This window comes from Ischnura elegans, chromosome 6, assembly GCF_921293095.1.
Source record: "Ischnura elegans chromosome 6, ioIscEleg1.1, whole genome shotgun sequence".
NCBI classification, from domain to species: Eukaryota; Metazoa; Arthropoda; class Insecta; order Odonata; family Coenagrionidae; genus Ischnura; species Ischnura elegans.
Genome location: NC_060251.1, coordinates 61,770,448 through 61,790,195, shown reverse-complemented (window position 1 = coordinate 61,790,195; position 19,748 = coordinate 61,770,448). Strand labels below are relative to the sequence as shown.

At 38.3% G+C, this 19,748-nt stretch overlaps 1 protein-coding gene across 1 annotated transcript in view; it reads left to right on the top strand.

The window, feature by feature from the left end:
• Window positions 1-530: 530 nt before the first annotated feature.
• Window positions 531-19,748, top strand: part of LOC124160835 (MFS-type transporter SLC18B1-like) — an 83,559-nt gene continuing 64,341 nt past the window's right edge. The window contains exon 1 of the mRNA XM_046536925.1: window positions 531-894. The gene's annotated coding sequence lies outside the window, so the exon portion shown is untranslated. The remainder of the gene's footprint in view (window positions 895-19,748) is intronic.

The following is a 19,748-nucleotide window of genomic DNA, read 5'->3' as shown; positions in this document are numbered from 1 at the left end:
ATCTACGTACACTACTGCGTGTCGGTGACATCATTTATATCGTCAGTCGTAAGGATCGTAACCCTCATTACGACGGCTCATCTCTAATAGTGCGAGCCAAGTCATTCCCAGCCGTTCGAGGCGTTTCGTGACTCCACCCGGCCCGTGTCACCAGTACGCCGTCGGAGGAGGTGACTGGAATAAGAAATTTTTATTCCAGTCCAGCGCGGTCGCTGCGTAAACAAAACGGAGAAAACAGGGAGGGAAGGGGGGACTAAGCGATGTTTGCCTTGTTGTGGAGGGGGCGCTCGCGTGCTGAGTGTGGACTGTTGTGGAAGCTGGTGGAAGCCGGGCGAAGAATGTGGTCTCGTAGCCGGAGAGCCTTCCAGGGCGCAGTTGGAATCAAAGAGGAGTTCACAGGTTGGGGGGCGGGGACGGGAGACTTTGCGGGGTGGACAGTGGGTGGAGGGGAGGGAAACTGATTGTAGGAGAGGGCAAGGGGGCAGTGGAGGGGAAACGTCTAACTAACTGAACTGCCTTTCCCCTCTTCTCTCGTAGAGGTGCCATCGAGCGTTCGTTTCGGCTCGGCTAGTCGAGTGGGGATACCTCGACAGCGGAGACATCCGAGATTGGTTGGAGAGGACCGATCGGGTCCGAAGAAGAGGTACGTCTGGTACCCACCACGAGGGAGGGTACTTCGGAGGGCCAAGGAATCTCTGTTACCGGTGGAGTTCTCCACCCCTTTCAAGACCTTGATGCTGGACAGGTGCCTATGAAGGTGCTAGATCAACAAAAACTCACCGTCTTACTTCGCTTCGGAGGAGACCCGGCTTTACAAGTTGCAGGATCCTGTTCCCCGCCAAGGACAGGATTTGTCGGTGGATTTGGTTCTTTCACTTACGTCGCCACGAACCGGTGAGTAATCATTCTCTTGTATTCTCCATGGGTATTGTCTACGTAACAGCGGCAACAGACGTGACTGCTATTTGTTGCTTCAACAGCGACACACTGGTGTCCAATTTATTTTCGGAATTGCTTCAAATTGTTTTGCCGCCTAGTTGAAAGTTGGGTTGCATGTCTCGCGTCCTTCTGCCTCTTAAGGTCTTGACGGCTTTGATACGAATGTTACAGTGGTAAAAACAACAGAGTACAGGGTTAAAAGAATTCTTAAAAAAAAAACACCTTGCGTGTTTCGCCTGGACAAATATCATCAAATACTAAATTGCTAGAGTCATTAAAAAATGATACCGCTTTAAACCTCAGAATTACAAATAATCGTTTGAATAATGGCTATAGATTTTACTTGAATATTTAAATTTGACATTGAAGTATTTTTATTCAGTTTTTCGAGAATTTTTATAATGTTTTTTAATGTCGCTTTGACGACGATTTATTTCGCCAGATTTTATTTAGCTTTGAGGGTACATTGTCCCTGCAAGTAATTCCATTTGCTCGCAGCCCATTTGTTAAGTTATATAAATTATTATGCACATTCTTTGTGGGGATTTCTTTATGAATTGCATTTTCGGATAAAACTTGATGAAGTTGATGACCATGGGATTCAATAGCTTTTTTAAAGAACATTTTACCGCATACGTAAATTTTTTATCTCTATCTGCTGTGTAAATTCTTGCACGAGAAAAATAATACCGTGAGTGATTTACTCGACCACTTATGCGAATGCTTGAATGTCGGCTGGTATATTTAACTGGCTCTGATTTATTACAGAAAATAATTTTATTTCGTTTTTTTTCCTAAAAATGTGCACCTTTCATTATGTTCTTGGCCGATAAATTAACGCCGAGAAGTTTTTAGACTATATGTCGTTGAAATATTTTTATATTGGATAGAAAGTCCTCTGAATTCTTCTTTTATGTTGCTTTTTTATGCGAAATTCGCCTCGTAGAAAAATGGCCAATCCTTATTACATTTCCCTTATAAAACGAGCCATGGTTATCGTGAGAATAAATTAATTTTGTGGATATTAAAACGCTCTTTGGCCAAAACTGAAAAAAATGTTGTCGAATCGAGTCCTATTTTGGAATTAGGGAGTGGGCAAAATTTCACTGAAATTTGTGAAAAGTTTATTTTAAAATCCTTTTCTACCATTTTAAACAAATTTAAATATTTTTTTAAGAGAAGCCACTTGCTGCTTAGCTCTCAGGCAATCTTTGTAATATGCCCTAATCCGCTGTAGTGGCGCGGTAAATGCTGATAGGTTAACGTAGGTACCTAGGTTTGAAATTCGGCCAAGTTGTGCAATTATTTTTACCACAGTTGTTTAAGATTGGACCAGATTAACATGCAGGGTACCTATCCACTCGAACACTAGGCAACTTTCTAAATGACTCTCCTTTTTTCTGTCACATTGATTCTATACTCTCAGTGACATCATGAAAAGTTTCCGATGAGCGGCGCCGACGACTGTCAGGCTGCAAAATCAAATATTATTTTGAGTATGATTTTACGAACGGCGAACCGGCGAACAGAATATTTAAACTTTTCTCGGGTTTCCGCGCGGGTAAGATATTCGCGTGGACGTTTCGGGTTTCGACTGGTTACCCATTCTCAAGACTATTGGGGAAGTTACGAGTCGGAACCCGAAACGTCGGCGCTCTTGGAATATCTTACCCGCGCGGAAACCCGAAAAAAGTTTAATTACTATTTGAGTCGTTGCCCTCATCGACACATCTCGTTGTGCTAGTAAAGAATGGACTGCGTGGAGGCGCTGCCATCATAAAAAAAAAAACTTTCGAAACTCCAAATGTTTCATATTAAAATCATTTTCTTCCTTACTTACGCCATCATTCTTCATTCATTCATTGTATTGCAATCCTAAAGGCCTGGTTACACGATACATTAACACGTACGGGTTAATGTCTAAATGTATGAACGCGAGAATGAACGCCAAAATGCACCGTGTAACCACCCAACTTGTGCGAATGCATGAACGGAAAATAGAACCTGTTCTAATTTGGTTCATGCATTCGTACATGTTCCGTTCCGGTCCACCAAAATCATTCACGCAAACGCACATTAACTTGTACGTGTTAATGTGCCGTGTAACCAGGCCTTTAGATACCTAGGTATACTGCAGCCCTCCATTTCTCTCTATGCCATGCCAGTTCTTTTACCTCCCTGAGGCCATTCTACCCCGTATCCTTCTTGATCTGTTATAAGTGCTTGTCAAATTTAAGTCACCGGGACTATACGGGAAACCTCATTTCTCAGAGTACGTACCTGTGTGAGCTTTTTTTTTAGCGGAAACAATACGAGATCTGTATAACCAGAAGATGGTGTCGATATTTGATGCGAGTTAGTTGCGCACGTGCCTCAACTTCTTCGGAGAATTTTATGCCTTACGAATTAGACTAATAGTTTTCGGCGGCAATGATTTGAAGGCATGCATTCTGGCTTATATCGCAGAATAAATAGATGCAAGAGTAATTTTCGACAGATTTGCATGGGACTAAGATTGAAATGGCAAACTTTGAGGTCACATGATGGGTCTGATTGACCTACTACGGCGATGGCGGATTTTTATATATTTCTTTTTCGAGTGGTTCTTAAAGTTTCGGTGAGATTTAACACGTTCTTAATTTCGATTTCATTCCCATTACACCGTATGTTTCAAAATGAATAGCGGCGTTTAAACGGTGTTTTATATATTAATCAAATCGAATAACAGCAATTAAACTCATTGAGCACTTTGAATACTGCATTTCTTTTTTTTTAGTATTAAAACAATTTATTATTATTTTTACTTGTAGGTTATTATGTAAAACTGCTTGAGGTGGTCTTTCAGTTTATGTTTCATTGTTATCTGTAAGTTTAGTATAATTAATATTATAAGGCGTTAAGTATAGATAATTACAAATACCAACAAACTTTTCATTTTTTATGTATAGGTAATGTCTTCCCATTTAATAACACAACAAAACTAAGTAACTAGGTAAAAAAAGCGAATGGAATTATACACCAGATATGATTTGATAAATAAAAAAACTAATATTTTCTTAACTTAACAAATAACACAATGCTACAGTGATTTAAGAACCACAGTAAAGTAAACACAAATTTGAAAAAAAACAAGAGTAACTCATGTAATTCACGAGAAAGTAAATAACCATAATAGTATATATTAAATGTGTTAAAAGCTATGCAATTATTAATTTTAGTTGCATCTTATTCCATCTGTGATATGTGTTGCAGTAAATAATTTGCTATATACAGTGGTGCGATGCCCTGGGAAATACAGCGAGGGAGGTATTAAGTTACATTCATTTTTCGACTAAGAGCCAAAATAAATATAAGCAGCAGCGTCCTTCGGTGTAGAATATCTCTAGGAGCCTAGAGTATCGGGCTTTGGTCTGTATCCAAGGAAGAATAGTGATTCGCAATTTATTTCACTGAGATATCTGTCAGTTGAGTACTTCAAACGAGGCTACGAAAGTAATACGACCGGATTATGCAGCAGGTTTTTGACGAAACGAGTTAGAATATAGCTAAGGGAAAAATAGCTATATTTCGAGGACTATAAATTGACTTGGTCATTGAAAGTGAGGCATGAATTAATGTATGGGAGTAATGTTCTAAAACGAATGAGGGCAAATTGCCAATTATTGCCATTAACACAAAATGGGATCGGATTTAACCTCGACCATGAAAGATTAGCATTAGGCTCTTATTATTGGATTGTATACAGGATATACATACATATGAGAATCACAGTTAATTCATAACTGTTAAAGACTGACTAACTCCATGAAATCCATCGAAGTTTTCGTTTTGTATTCGTTAATCATTCGTTAAAATAACGAATTGACTGTCATTTACGTAATAAGAATCAGGAATCCCTAAAGAAAAAAACTCCTGCTTCTATTAAGTCAAAATCTCTTTTTGTTGAAAGTGTTAAGCTATTTTAAGTTTGGAAATAAAATTTGGGATTGATCTGGTAAAATTTTTGCTTGTATTTTACGCTATAATTAAAGTGTTCATGAATGCCTGCGATAAATTTATAATGTAATTTTATTCATTATTTCTATTCACCTACATATACTTTTTTAAAAGTATGTCGTATGTAGTTCATGATGAGCAAGAAAAGTGATAAATATTTCTTAAGCACGATCCACTTCTTTGTTGGTTCGGATTCCGGTCCGGTTTCTGAAATCGGTATTCGTTCCCAGTTCTCGATTCGGTCCTTAATCGGGGGTTTCTTTTTAATTGCTAAATATTTGTAAGCCATTTATGATTTTTGTACGGGCATTGTGAAAAATGTCTAAAATAATTATGAATTTATAAAGAATTTATCTCTCAAGTCATTTGAGTCGTAGAACCACTCATTTAAAAGTAGGTATGTAATTTTAACTATGCTCACGAAAGCTTTTTAAATTGAGTTGTGCGTAAATTCTTTGGGCCTCCAATAATTTTGGCTTCAGTTTTTTTTTAGTTCGGTGGTTATTCCCGCGGCGGTTGTTTAACGTGTAGCAGGGAGGGAAAATCAGTCAATAATTCCCTTTTCTTACACGCGAACTCCAAGTACACACCTCGGACTTCATGCAATTAAAAATTTAAAATGAGCGCAAATTCTTTGGGGCTCCAATAGTTTGGCTTTAGTTTTGCTTCCAGCTCGGTAGTCATTGTAGTAATCGGCAGCTGTGGTGGCAGCTTTTCATGTAGGATGGCTGAATAATTCATTTTTCTAGCAAGTAAACTCGAATTACATCGAAGTTCTCGATGCTTCCCGATGCCAATGGGTTACTTCAACGGCTATCGTTATGAGTTCATAAGATTTTTTAAGCTAAAGAATCTTTTGAAAATCTATGTTTATCTAGTAAAATTTCCTAGCGATACTGAGCGTTCTTTCATTAGTGCGTATGTTAATAACTTTGCAATTTTTTTAAAAGAAAATGAAATGGCAAGTTAATTCTTTGCATCGCTCAGTGGCCCTTTTGCCCTTTTCATTACAAAGACACGCCTTTTGGAGGGCCCTCCTCGAAATTTAAAGACTAGAAGGTAATCGTAGATAAAATAGAGAGATGTCGTTCGTCGAGACATTGGTTTGTACGGAAATGGATGTGCTGAATGTATGGAAATAGAAAATTTCCTTGCATCGAATATCAGGAGTACTCTAACGTTGTTTTCTAATTCTTCGGGTTGAATGGTCATTTCGTTCAATTTTGGCAATGCTTCCACTATTATCCATAAAAGTATAGAGATCCCATGGATTCCTATTTTGATATTCATTGCGTCACTCTGGTTTTTTTCGTAAGTGCGCATGTCAATTTTGGCTATTAATTATCCAAATTTTCGAAAAAAAATGGATTGGCAAGTTAATTCTTTGCATCGCTCTGTGTGGCCCGCCCTTTTCATTAAAAGTGGCACGCCTTTTGGAGGATTCTCCGCGAAGTTTAAAGACTAGAAGGTATTCGTAGATAAGATAGAGGGATGACTATCTTACATGGAGATGATGGTAGGTAAGGAAATGGAGATAGCCGTAGAAGAATAGGAAAGAGAGAGAGAGAGAGAGGGAGGGCTAGCCATGGTGGTTGAGGAGTGGAAACTTCCAGAGGAGATAATTGGGGGAAAGAGGATTTACATGGGAAAAATACTTAGTAATAAGGGAAGTCAGAATACTCATAAACACTTTGAAGTTGTGGGGATTATTAAGCCTGAATCACACGAACATTATTTCCGTCCCTTCTTAGAGATAGCTCAAGCGATCGCTCCAGTGATGTCGGAAAAATGACCGTTTTACGCGATCATTTTTCGCGATAGCTCCAGGGATGGAAATCCAATTCCTTTTTCCATCACTTGGCTCTTCCCTTTCGTCATCGCTGAAACCATCGCTTATACAACCGCCTAACGGCCAGAGGATGAAGACCCAGGGTGGGCCTTTCTTTAGAGGATACAACACACGAGGCCTGAGAACCAAGTAATTCAACTTTTTAAAGCCGGTCAGAACGCACGGCCGATTTTTATGTAACGCCATGCTTGGCTTTTAATTGAATGATAATTGTAATTACGGGAAATGACGGAATAAGAGATGGAAAAATGGTCGGTGGGAATGACCGTGTGATACAGAAAATGAAGGGTCGAGCGATTATTTTGGTCCCTGAAAAGCTATCGCTGGAGCTACCGCTTTTAAGGACGAAACAAATGATCGTGTGATTCAGGATTTGGGTCAATGAAGAATAAAACAGCTGTATTGATTAAAAAATGCAAGGGGAGATCGCCCGCGGATTTGACAGAAGAAATTCGATTAGGTGAATAAGCGAGGTCTAGGAGCCGCATTCATAGTAGATGCTTAGGGGTTGGCCTGCTCTTTTTACCGAAATAATATATTTTATTAAAAAAGTCACGGACTTATCAAATCACCCTCGTATGAACAATACGGAACATATTAAGTCCAATACTATATAAGGGCTGAAAGATCCTTTGGCAGCAATGAATCCTGCTCAAAATCTTTGCATATTGGCATTCATTTGACCTTAGGTATCACTTGAGAAGAAGTCTTCCCGAGAAACAAAGTAAATTTTTCCAAAACATTGCAATATATTCTCATCCTATCGTATGCGCTCAACTATCACCGGTCATTATTTACATACGTGAACAATAGTAAAAATTTGACTGTCATTTTGACAAAAATGATATTAAATGCGTCATAATTGAGGAGTCATAGTTAAAATGAGATACTGGGGTACTTATTTTTCTGCATCCAAAAATGCTACTTTTCTGCTCAAGCGTATGTCAATCTGCAACAGATAAATGAGAAAGATACTGTAGTTTCGCAAAATTGGTGTTAATAATGTAGATTTTAATTAAAATTCGTAGAATAATCTGCATGCTATTTCAATTTGATGTATGTTATCAATATCATCAATGCCGTTTTTACAACGCTGAAAGATTTTGCGAAAGATATACATTATCATAATGAGGTTTTTATTTCTAGTCTCGAAAGAACGTCGATAACCGAAACGATATAAGAACCGCAAAGTTTTCGGTAAAAGTAGACCTCATCTTATTTGGTTTCAAGGATGTGGTTTTATTTAAGAAACACAGAGTCTAGAAATACTTTAATAATAACCCTTCCGCTATTACTTAAAACCCCTTCAGCTTCCTTGTGTAACTATATTCCTTACACCTTCAAAATATTTTCTTCGAAATAGTTAGTTGTCACCTTCAATACCAGCTGTGGTCAGTTAATTATCTCAGATACTTATTTTTGTAATTGAAAATAGCAAATATTCTGTTTAAATATGGTGTTTTGCAAAATCCTAGGTGATTTGCAAAATCTTCATGTAAGCCTACCTTCACCAATAAAATACCTTCAATAATCGCTTAGTTACATTTGGCTGGCATCACATTAATGACTAAGTTCTTTCTATCTCTTTTATTGTGATGAAATGTGAGCAGATATTTTTATATCTAAAAATATATGAAATATAATTATTTTCAGCATTTACCGCCATTTTATTTAAAAGACAATTCTGCTCTATTCCATGTATTACCACTTTAAACGCGGAAAATAAGAAATTCTGTGCTACCCCGTAGTTTTTGTTAGCTCTTTGGTTTCATTTAATTTAACGATTATTAAATTGGATGTGGGCTTTTTGTCTAAAACGATTCAGGACTGTAATAGGATTAGGTTTGGAGGGAGGAAGTTCAATGTGGGAGGAAACAGGTCGGTATGTAAATTCGGTTCAGGTCAGGTCGGTTCGGAACCAGGTCGGTTCGTGTAAAACGCTTTATGATTCAAATGGATTTGCTTTACTTCTATCTCGGATATAACACATTTTTAGGAAATTTGAACAGTAATTTTTTTATACCTTTAAATACATAAAAACATAATTATTTTTAGCTTTTACTGCTTTTTATTGTTGATATAATCGAGTCTGTCATAACCGATGGATTATCTTCAGTAACTGAATTTCTACTATCAACTCCACCACCGAGAGTCGCGATGGGATCAACAGTTTCCTGTTGGTCCGACGACAGTATTGGATGCCACACAATTCTTGTAATGCTCTCCGCGTAGTTACCAAGAAGGTATGTGGATTTCACAGAAAAAACTTCACTACTCCCATGGGCTCTTCCCGCCATTCATCTTGCATATCGAATGAATTGCATACATCTTCATGTTATAATGCGAGTTTGGGAAAAGTTGCGGAGATGGAAAAGTCGGAGCCGTCGCCCATCAGCATATTTTACTTCCCAGTAAGCGCATATAAGTTGAGAGGGCAGCAAAAACAGTGATTTCAGAGCCTTCACGAAGAGGGCGATAATTGACGATTAAAAAAATCGATCTCATGAAACATCGGAGGAGAGTCTGTGAAACCGGTTGCGCTGGATATTTCGCCGATACCAGAAATAGCATTTTCCTTGGACCCTACGTGAAACATTATATCTCGTAATAAACTTGCAGAAGGTTGCGCGTGGTTGAAGTCGGGTGCCCTGTCTTTTAGACATTTATCTCGTTTTTGGCTATGTACGCAGTCTTTTAACAGGGTTTACAGGGATCGTAAAAAGAATGAATGAAGGGCTTGTAAAGTTTTTTCTAAATGTACGGAGAGATTATTATCGATGGGCGATGAGCATGGATATGTCATCTTTGGGAAGAACTTACTTAGCATAATCGCGTATTCTCACTGAATACTGTTTTTACCAACACTAGTAATTTCAAGTATCGATTTGTTGCGATTCTCTCCTTCTACGACTTCTCATATAACCTTTTTGCCGCTTCCTAAGTTTCGTCTTCATGTCGTCAAAAGTTTGTTTTATGTATCTCCTTTTCATTTGCTGTCGTTTCCGTGCTGCTTTCAAAATTTCTTCAGTAAAGCATAAGATAATATTTCGTGATTTTTCCGGGTATTCTTCCGCGTTTATCCATTTTGTAGGACAATATTTCGCCAACGTTCCAGTTGGCTTCCTCAGGTCCACGAGGAAGCCAACTGGAACGTTGGCGAAATATTGTCCTACAAAATGGATAAACGCGGAAGAATACCCGGAAAAATCACTAAATATCATCATAATCTCCGCGGAAGCCTACTTGGAAAGCAAAAGATAAGTTTATTAAACCTACCTACGGTTGCCTATTCAAACAGTAAATCTCTCCGACTTCCATTTCAGGAGACACCTTAGTTAGCGAAACCTCATCGTCTATTATTACACTATTTAGGAATTTGTCTATTAAATAAGAGATTCGAAAATGGGATTTCGGCAAAGGAAAGAAATTGCAAATAGAGACATATAGAATAATTCAATGTATAAAGTCCACATTTTAAAACTTTATTTAATTGGATTGCATAGTTATCAATTTCAACGTATCGTTCTTTGTTTCCGTCGCTTTGAAAATGATTGCTGTGGAGTCGAAACCTAGGTTAGAAATGAAGTTTTAAAGTGTTGATTAAACTAAGTTAGCTTTATGTCAGTCATAATTATGACTAGATTTCACAAAGGCTTTAACGACTTATTATCGTGTTATCTATTGTAACTCTAAGGATAATGCCCAAGAAATTAATGTATTTAATAAACACGGTTCTCTCCATCGTTGACAGCGACGGTAATGTAATAACTGACTCTTTATAGATGTGAATCGAAACTTATGGTCGTCGCTTAAAATTGTTCATTTTTAATGTCTATTTCTTACTATATGTAACTATCTATCTAATATACTTCTATGAAAGCCTGCGGAATATTGGTATCTTTCGCTTGAAGAACGAAATTTCTCTTGATAGATGTCCATTAAAAAATTTATCAGTACCGATTCGCCTTTTCGGGCCTCTCCATGGACCGTTAAGCTTTTCAGAATCATTGCTCGAGATGTGGTGCCTGTAGCAAATTCTAAAAAAAAAAGGATTCCGAGTGACTTAAAGGTCGCCAAAGATACCCACCCAATTTACCATGAGATGTGCGGTTTTCCGGTCAAATAATTTTGTTCTCATTATTTATATGAACCTCTGGATATAAGCGCTTTTCTTGGGTTAATGGGGATGTGGATATAATGATGGAAAAATCGATTTCGATTATGGTCGAAAATCGAATTTGAATAGAATAGTTTCCTTCATCAAAGAGAACGAAAGGCATTGATTGCGATTGGTTACCCACCACTAGTGTACTCATAATATACAAATTATTTGGGTTTAGAAATACCGGTTTAGACGAATGGCAATGGTCAATTTTATCCTCATTTGAAAAAGGCCTGATTGGCACCCATGCGATGCCACTCCACGTGACGTCACAGGGACCTAGTTTCTATACGAGTAGACAGGAGTTTTACATCGTCTGAGATTACCACTGCATGCATGAGGCACAGAGCTCAGGGAAACATCTCTTAATAATCACCTATTAAAACTGGCTAAGGTCGGAAAGTTTTCTTCGTTTGATAAGGTATTAATAATCCTTATTTAAGCCAAGCGCTACCAGTTAGCAGGGTACTCTGCTACCTGCTAGTATCCTTCGTCGTATCAGCGCTCAAAGCCTCGCCCCAAGGTCACCTCACTTGCGGCAGCGGCAGCCAGAACGACGTCACACGGAGATTTCCCGGCATTCATACTTATTGTTAGCCGTCGCGTTTTCGCGCGCTTGGAAATTTTCACTTTTCATTTAATCGCGAAAAATATATATCGTTATTTAAAAATGTAAAAGCGTGAAACACGTACTCCAGGAGTAATAATCTTTCGATTTAGGCAAAAAAAAATAATAGGAAACCACCCTATTGTGGCAGATCGTGGAAATAGAGATGGAGCCATGATCCCCGAGTTTCGATCCAAACTCGATTTTTCAACTTCGATCTTTATCACTTCGTTTTATCTCAGCAACGTCACCACCGACCTGTGATAACACCAACCGTCCCAAGTGAAAGGCCTGAGTCCGGTACAGAACTGGAGAGGCACGCCCTCGATCATCAAGAACGAATCTCAATCAGTTAAATTAATATATATTTTGGCGAAATATAATTAAAATCCACTAGCTCCATCACAGTTAAGATATCGTCACAGTAATCCTTCGTAAAAGTTTAGTGAATCCGAATGGTTCCAAGCGGTGATCTCAAAACTTTATGTTCGTACTTTTGTAAATTTTTACTGTTAGTTAATTCAAGCGCGTTTCCTAAGGATATTTTTATGCGATTCAAATTTGTAATGTGAATTTGAATAATAAACATTTTTTGTGAGAACAGTTTATTTTAAATAACCGTAGAATTATTCCTTCAATCAATCTCTTGGTTCAAATTGCGATTTTTGTTGAATAGTCGAGCTTTTCATGTCGTTTCAAATTCAATTGCTCGAAAAATCTTTTTAAACCGACATTTTTGCATAACGAGATGGATGGAGTTAATGTGGACATTTTGAACACTCTTTTTCAAATTAGTCATCAGTGTTTATATTTGTGGTTCAAAGGAATCTTTTCCCATGGCAATTAATTTGGATGTATCACGGGGGCAAAAAAAATCTACATCATGTGATAGCCCCTCATCGATTGAAACGGAAATTGAGTTCATGACCTTGATTTAAATAAGATTACATAATCCCCTCCACGACGTGCAAGTATTGAAATCCTGCTATGTACTCGTTTCTCTTTCTCCTCGCCCCAATTCACGAGAAGTAACTAGATATATTCTGTTGGTAATATCTTTGCGGATTGCTGTGACGAAATTTGTACTGTGGTGTAGCTAGTGGTTATTAATCATAGTTTGCTAGCAAGTTTTGCCCTAGTATGTGGATACTGTACTTGGGTAAATGATCGATGAATCGAGCGACCACAGCGCTCTGCATGGTAAGGTCTTTCTGGGTCTTCCCAAGGCTAACCTCTGCATCTTAAAAGACGCAATCAGAAATATTCAAACGATGTTCATGAAAAATATGGGAAAAATATTTTCATCCTTCAATTTTCGACATTTTCTCACAGTTCTCCTGTTGCTGTTGTTGTTTATATTTTTTTCTCGTGGTCAAATGTGTAATGATTTATATTTCCAATATTTTATTCCAGGTGAATAATTTGATGAAATGCTCGATCGATTCTTTATTTTTACACTGAATTTTAAACTGCTAATTCCCCACGTAACCTGTGCATTCTTATGAATGGCTGATGCTCTCACAAATGCCTTATTTTTTAGGTTGAAATGAAAAACCCACCTGAAATCACCACAATTTATCAACATTTCTTCCTTATTGTTCCCTAATAGCTAATCAATCTTATCAATAAGGCTCTTTCGATAAATCATATCTGCAAATACGAGTAGATTTTATATATTGCTATCAATAATATTTTGTAAAAGGAATTAAGCCGTATTGTGGTAAAATAATATCTAAGAGTTTTTGATACGTGATCGTTTTGACTCACCTTGGGCCAACTCAACGATATTTTATTATTGGCTCTCTGAATGCGCACGTCTTTGTTGTCACACTCGTCTCCTCTGGATCATCTCTCCTCTTGTATGAGACATGGTTCTTTCCTCTCAACTTTCGCAATCCAGCATCAGTGTATCTAATTCATCTTTCTTTACTATCATCTTCCGTCATTTCTCGCCTTCTTAAAATCAACAAATTGCTGGCGTCTAAAGTCAGGAATAAATATAGCAGCCATGCATTTATATTGACGTTATCCATATATTCACAATGCAACTGAAAATTTTTATTTCCATCAAAATCTATTTCTAAATTAAAAACCTTTAATCTCTTATCAAAAATCATCTATTACAGATGAGCCTTACCTGATGGGTGTTTCGATGATATCGAAATTTTATGCAGCTTTTTAATTTTTAGAAGTATTTCAGTGTATTCCGGGCTCTCACATTCAGGTTATGTATTTTTTATAGTTTTAAAGAAAAAACCATTTAAAGAGTACCTTTATCAAGAACCCTACATAAGGACAATTTTCTTCGTGCGCTCCGATCGTCATTTGTCCAAAATTCGTGTCGCAAGTTAATATGGTTCCTAATCCCGCCGATGGTAGCGCCGACCACCAATTGGGAGGCAGCGTCACAGCCATTTTGCTATTGCCTCTAATGGGAGAAACGTGAGAGTCCCTTGCAAAATCGCTGATTACTCAGGAAGAAATGGGTTTACGTAATTATTGGTTGCCAGGATTCTTTTGCGGAAATTCACCTGCGAAGGGGAATAATAAACTTCAGGGTGTGAAGATCAGGATGTTGTTTAAAGACAAAGTAAGTACACGTGAGTCATTGTCGTCCGCCATTGCGGTTGCATGAAAATTTGAAGTCATTTTGCTCCTAATTTTGTGCGTTAAGTCTCATTATTCTCATTATTTTAATAAATATCGAAATTTAAAAGGATATTACGATACTTTTTCAGATGGAGTCCGAGCTTGAGAAATGGATGAAGGCTATTCCAAGGAAGGATTGCGCTTTAGCACTTACCGTGTTTGCAAATGCGTTTTTGAGTGTGTGACCCACACTTTCGCCCTGAATATATCACATAATTAATTATTTAGGCGTATAATTATTTTAATTTGTGATTAGTAGTGACAGCATTGATTTTATTGTGTTGGTGTGTATCTAGTGTTCGCTACGAATCTACGACTTTCGCAGAAGTTACAATTCTCTGCTGATTATAATTTCAGTGTTTTTAGAAACGATTGTTGAAGTGTAAATGTTTGCCTTTTGATATTATTCGTATGTTACTTCAACTGCCTTTGCGAGGATAAGACTCTGAATTACTGAATACACTGGATCAGGGTAAAATTGTGATATATCGCTGCAAGTATGAAGACTTTGCCTTGTTCTAGTGCAATGTATGCTGTTTCAAGATGAGTAATTCATTAAATTTCTTTTTGTCTCGAGCAATCATTCTGTTTATTGCCCGTTTATTCCGTTGGAATGCAAGGTACGTATTCGGTGATCTTAAAATGAAGAAAATCTTTTAAAGTCGTTTTAGGTGTTCGGTTAGTACCTATGGTTAAATAAATAGTATTGCTTGATACAAAATCCGTGCGCACCGATATCGGCATCAGTGAGGGTGAGAGTGTTGTATTTTCAATGGGCGATGCTGTCTGTGTACGTGAAAGAATGCCCGCATAACAATGCAATATGGGTTCAATAACAATGCATCGATCTTGCATAGCGGAGCAGTTGTTTAAGTATACTTTGATTTCAGAATCATTTACTTATTCAATCGTGGATACCTATGGACCGTGTATACCTCTTTTTTAATGAGTGATATCGAAGCAATTTGTTTCAATCGTGAAATGAAGGAATAAATATAAATTCGTAATGTATTCATATGACGTAGTGTAATGTGAGTGTAAAATTAGAAATTAGTAAAGTTAATCACTGCTCCCACAACGTAAATTTTATATTTCGAGGGTTAAATCAATCATTTACAATACATACCTAAAATGTGAGCGCTTCCATGTCTGTATAGCGTCCGAGATAATAGTTTAAAGTCATCAGCTTGTGCCGAAAAATTGTAAACAAAGATCCGCCATGTTTCAAATGTGTCGGTAGGCTGCACTATCACCTGAGCTTTCTCCAAATAGTCTGTCAAGATATCATGGCGAACAGACTTGCATGCTGCAAATTTCTTGTATATTCATTCATTTCTCGATTTCCTTCCTTGATTATATCGTGCACCTGAGGTTCATTGGCGGATTTTCGACTTTTTCAGACAGTTAAAACAGTTTCTTACGGATGGCACCGGTGCGAATATAATTTCACTTAGCTGTACTATCACAGACATCTGGGTTTATTCCATCCCATCAAATAGAGATATGACTATTATCTAACTCATCCTATAAGAAAAATTGGTAAAACTCATCATTGTTCGCCGTAATTTGGTTAAACAAAATTGAGAAATAACATTGTTTCCCTATTGTAACGTCTGCTACCTGCCTCGCATGCGGTGGGCGGCGCCACAGCGGCCAAAGTAGGAACTTGAATTACTTGCGCAGCCATTGATAACATATTTCAGATAGGACATTACCGTCCTTATGTAGGGTTCTTGACCTTTATTTTCTCCCTTTTTACACATATACCATTTATCCAGCCATCCGCTTCCATTCCATTGTTGCGTGATGTTCTTTCTAGAGATCTGCTACCGTTTTAATTAGGTTAGGTCTGCGCTTTTAATTTATTTTCCTCCAGGCAGCACGGAGCTGCTTCGGACTTTATAATTGTATAGGAATGGTGGTGAATTTAACTCTGTTGTCCCCCCGAATGAATATACTTAGCCCATACTCACTCCTCATACTGTATGCCTTTTTTCACACACTAATTCTTCAAAATTGATAAACTTCTTGGTTTCATCTCGAAGACGGCAATACATAGTCAATAAGAACCAGTTCATCGGGGATCGGGTTGGTTTGGTGGCTAGAGTGTTGGCTGCCCACCCTGTGGGCTCGGGTTCAAATCCCGGTGGTGGCAGAGAATTTTCAGAGACTGCCCGATCCCTGCTTGAATGTGTGTGGAGGACATTACGAGGACAACACTCCGTCCGTCGGATGGGACGTTAAGCCGTGGTCCTCTTGGCGCCTTTCGTTTAGAGCAGGCTAATTCCGACGCCGGGTTTCTCTCCACCCTTCCTTACCTACCCTTCCCTCATGATGCAAATGTTATAAGCTATCGGTCGCCTCCTTCAAAATACTATACCATATCAGTTCAGTGACATACGAACTAGCGGAGAGACTTTTGAAAACATCCGATTATCATTTTCAGTTGCTATCAGATTCAAGCAGGCTTTGATGAAAATCTCCATTCTATACTCTCAGCAGACATTCTCTTCGTGAGATCATAATTATCCGCTTTTAACCCATCTGTTTCCTGTCATTGGCACTTCCGGAGGAAATTCACTGATCATCTCCCCATTCTGTCTTCCCATCTTACCTCAAGCCATTGAGAGATTAAAATAAACGTTGAAATTATTCAGCCAAAACTCTAATCTTCAACTTTGCTATATTGCACCGAACGTGTTCCTATAGTTTCGTTCGGACAATTTCAGTGGCGCCGACTCCATGGGGCCTGAGGGGGCCCGAGCCCCCTCAAAGATTCGTTTGGGGGGGCCGAGCCCCCTCAATAATTCAAGAAAATAATTAAGTTATATTATGCTTTGTGAATCACAAAAATATATCAGTAATTTTTTTTCCCATGTTGACGACAGTTAACTTTTAAAAAACATTCAGTAATGAGTTTAAACGAATAATTAATACGGTAGAAGGCAGGTTAGCTGAAAAAAAGTGGTGTGAATCATGATAGTGTTTCGGTGCTGCGACACACTTTGAATTTAACCTCTTCCCGGAGCAAGACCTCCGATATCGGCCCCCCCAATATTTTTTATAAGTCGGAGCCCCTGGACAATTTCAAATTTTGATACGAGATATGAGCTTTGTAGAGAAGTTAAAAGAGGGCGGAGAGGAAGAGGAGCGAGGAAGTGCGATGCATGCATCTGTGGTCATCATAGGTGAGATCTGAGGAGACAGAGAATTTGGCTGGAGTGCCAATGGGCAGAATTTTAGCTGCCAATGATGGAGTGCCAATGGGCAGAATTTAGGGAAAGGAGGAATACGATTTATAGTTTGAACACAGGGGAATAGGCCTTGGAGGCAATTTGAGTGTAAAGTTCAATTTGGGGAAGGGGAACAGGCGTTGTAATTCGCAAAATGCTGCATTTAAACCGGTCCTAATTGGTAGAATACGTAGTGATACCTTGGGTGTCTCCATTCTTAACTGTTTACAGAAATTTTTTTTTATTGATAGTTGTAAGTTGTAAAAAACAACGAAAAACGGCAAAATTTAAAACCAGTGGCTCACTTTAAAATTTATTAATGTTACTAATTTCTTTGCACGTGTTTTACTTGGCAAAAACTATTGCTGGATACAGTAGCGTAGGTACCTCCTAAATTGCCTCTGCGTACCACTCGTGGCACGTGTACCATGGGTGGAAAAGGCCAAATTTGGACCATGACCTATATAATCACAACAGAGTAGTTGAATTCCGAGCGCATTTTGAGGTGAGCTGTGCTGTTCCTATAATTCACTCAATTTTGCCGTGGCGGTCTGACCGCAAAGCCAATAAAAATTATTTATTTCTTGGTAAGAAAATCAGAGAATATTACGCGTAATATGATACAAACCACCACTATTTTCATCAAATTTTACGCAATGAAAAAATAATTCAAAGCTTTGAAATTTTGATGCTGGAGTTTCCTTTTTTGCCATTCTATAAAATCAACAAGTTTTCTAAAAATGTCTTTGCTGCTACAGAAATCAACATAAAAATATACAAATAACTAAAGTTAATCGTTAACTTTCAATAAACCATCTATGGTTCATTCTCCGAAGTTAAAACAACGATACGATGGTGCTTTGGGGCCATTAGTTGCGATCAAAATGTGTGTTACGACATAAGTGTAACTTTATAATACTTTAGGGTAGTAACTCAGAACTTAGCCTCTTAATAAAAGTATATGAGCCAGGATAACGAGCTAAATATATGACATAAATCTATGGCTTGTCTGGGATGAGGTTCAACCGAGTTTGAAACAATGAGTAAGTGATGTTTATCAATCACGCAAAGTATAAATGAAATGCCATTTTTCGTTTATCAGTATAACCTCTGGTGATGAGTTTCAACTAAATGCCACACAATCCCGTAATCGTGGGATATAATATCCCCCTTGAGATAGTTGTAGCCACAGGGCCATGTTTTTAGTAATCTTCAGTTTCTCGTACACACAAGGTATCACTATTACTTATTCTACCGTAACAGATGGGCTTAAATGTAGCATTTTGCGAACTAACCCAAATTGTACTTCCCTCTCAAAATTTCCGCAATACCTTTACTCCTTCATTCTATCAATTAATCCTATTCTCTGCCGCCCCTTTTCTCGCTTACCAGAAGTTTCTCCCTGTAACACTTCAGCCAAAACCTCTTTCTCGTCCGTATCTCACCTAGAACTTTTTTCTCCTCACCCACCATGTATAGCACTTCATCGCTTCTCTTCCTCTTCATCCACTTCACCCTCTCTGCCATACTCAAATCTCAAACCCTCCATTCTTTTACCGTACTATTTCATTAGTGTTCATCTATCCGCACCGTATAGTACTACCACACATTTCACAAGCCTTTTCATATCACTCTTATTCAATGATTCTCTCACCAGCTCTTTCCTTTTCAGCAAAATTCACTTCATTTATTGCTAACCATCGATCCTTCTCTTCCTCACAGACTTCAGCATACCTTTGCTTCCAAGCTCTGTAACGAAACCCTTAGTCTTCCTCATTTCAATCTGCTTTCACAGTCGCCCTACCTCATTCAGTGAGTTGAATTCATTCAGGTTTTTGGCCTTATACCACAGATTACTCTGTGCGTATGCAATGTACTTGCATTCTTATTTACTGCGTATTTCCCGCTTTCCTCATCGTACGCATATTAAACGCTCACAGCCTAATCTCTACCTTCTTATAGGCCGTTTCACACGGGACACGTAAGTGCACAATCTAACTTGAGTACGAAGGCGCATTCAAAATTGTGTCGTATAAAGCGATGCATTGCTAGAACGCATGCGAGAATGCATGGACGTGAGATGGGAAAATAGCCCTTCTTCTAATTGCGTTCGTGAATTCGCGAACTTCAACGCCATAACGAGAAATTAATGCAGTTCTAACCAACGCAATTTCGTGCTCCGTGTAAAACCGCCTTGAGAATCTATGCCTTTGCTCCGTGTTCCCTCCATATCTGGATATGATTGATGCCTCGGGAATCTTTTCCCGACATGGCAAATGAATTCAGATTTTCCCGGTGAATAAAGTGGATGAA